We start from the raw sequence: 1767 nt of genomic DNA, 5'->3' as shown, positions 1-1767 counted from the left end.
TTTATGGATTTGGTTTGAGCCAAATGGGATTTTGGCGTGTGTTGGAAAATATTCATTTTCGAGAAAAATGATGTTTTGAGAATTAAGCATATTTCATCATATGCATGCATGTTGGTTGCATTAATGCATTTTTATTCTTGAGGGTGGTTTGGATTATACTTATATGCGATACCGTTTTATGGTAACGTAGATTTCGATGCAGATGAAGCTGAGGGTAAGGGTGAGCCTGAGGATTTGGCTCCGCCTGAGGAGTAATTTGGAATCATTCGTATCTGTATTTGGCTTTGTATTATATTTTTATTTGGAATAATTGTATAACCCTATTTAATCATTTTACTTATGTTAAATTGTATTAAAAAATTATGGTACCTAGTTGACTTTCTTAATTTATCTGCTGCGTTGTTTATTATACACTATTGCATGTACACACACTTGGCACTATCATTGGGATGCATGACTGATAGGAACCAAGGTGGGCCTATTCTCAAAAATCATTTGTAAATTCCAGATGGGCCAATTACAAGATCAAGGGCCAAGAAGATCAAGGAAGCAATTCACAAATTGGTGCAATCCACTTGGGATGAAGCTAGCAAGAGCCCAACACTCAAGATGGGCTTGAAAGAAGGAGAACTAGCTTTGATCCACTTGATTCAAGCTGTGGAAGACATGACTTAGAGATAGGGCCTATTGTTATTGGATACTTCCAATTTGGTTAAATGATTTATTTTATTACTTTAGAATAAGTGGGCTTGAAGAGGTACTGTAGCATTACTGTAGCCATACTATAGCCGTGGGTACTGTAGCGAGACACTGTTCATCAGGGCATTTTGGGTAAAAAGAGGCTTTATTTTGGTTAGGGTTTTAATTAGGTTTGGTTTAAATACTCATTGTAGACTCATTTGAAGGTTAGACAATATTGAATGATATTTGTGAGTTGAGGTTTTTCCTCTTGTTCTTGATTGAACTTTTGAACTTATCAAAGCTAAATCACAACCTTTGTGGCGTTCCTCCTTTGTAATCTAGGTTCTTGAGATGGGTTATTCAACGGGTCTAAATTTTGATATAATCTAGGTTTTTGAAACGAGTTCTCATCGGGTCTAGGTTTTTTCATCCATTGACTTGAATTTGGCTTTCTTGGGGAGTTTTCAAATTGATTGTGGGTTCATATCATTTGGTATTCAGAGCAAGGTTTCCAATCAGGTCTGATTCTATCTTTTAATTTCTTGCATACTCAAATTTAATTCTAGGGCTATATTGTTCTAGAGTTGCCTAAAAAAAAATTGAAGAAATGAAAAGTAGGCTGGCAAAATTCTGAGGGTTTTGGGTTTGGCTGAAATTTGCATCACCTAGGGTTTCAAAATTCTAGGGTTTAATGCATATCTGAGTTTGTCAATTGCTTGGAATGTCGTTACATTGATTCTCTTCTATTTCGTTGTCAATTCTTGTGTGCTTCAATTCAATTGCCTGATTTTTTGCAATTGAGTATTTCTGTTTGTGATTGAATTAGGAAAAAGAAAAGAAAAGAAAACAAAGCAAAGGAAAAGAAAATAAAAGAAAGGAAAGGAAAAGAAAAGAAAAGAAAGGAAAGGAAAAGAAAAGAAAATTCGAAAAAAAAATAAAAAAAAAAAAGAAGAAGAAGAAGAAGAAGAAGACGAAGATATGGAGAGGTAGCATATTTAAAGGTTGCTACATAATTACAACAAAGACAAAGAAAAACATTTGTTGAGGTAAAAGGCAAGAGAGTGTGAGACTATTATAGGGGAAAAG

This window comes from Juglans microcarpa x Juglans regia, chromosome 2S (assembly GCF_004785595.1).
Source record: "Juglans microcarpa x Juglans regia isolate MS1-56 chromosome 2S, Jm3101_v1.0, whole genome shotgun sequence".
Taxonomy (NCBI): Eukaryota; Viridiplantae; Streptophyta; class Magnoliopsida; order Fagales; family Juglandaceae; genus Juglans; species Juglans microcarpa x Juglans regia.
Note: the sequence above shows the minus strand (reverse complement) of the source record.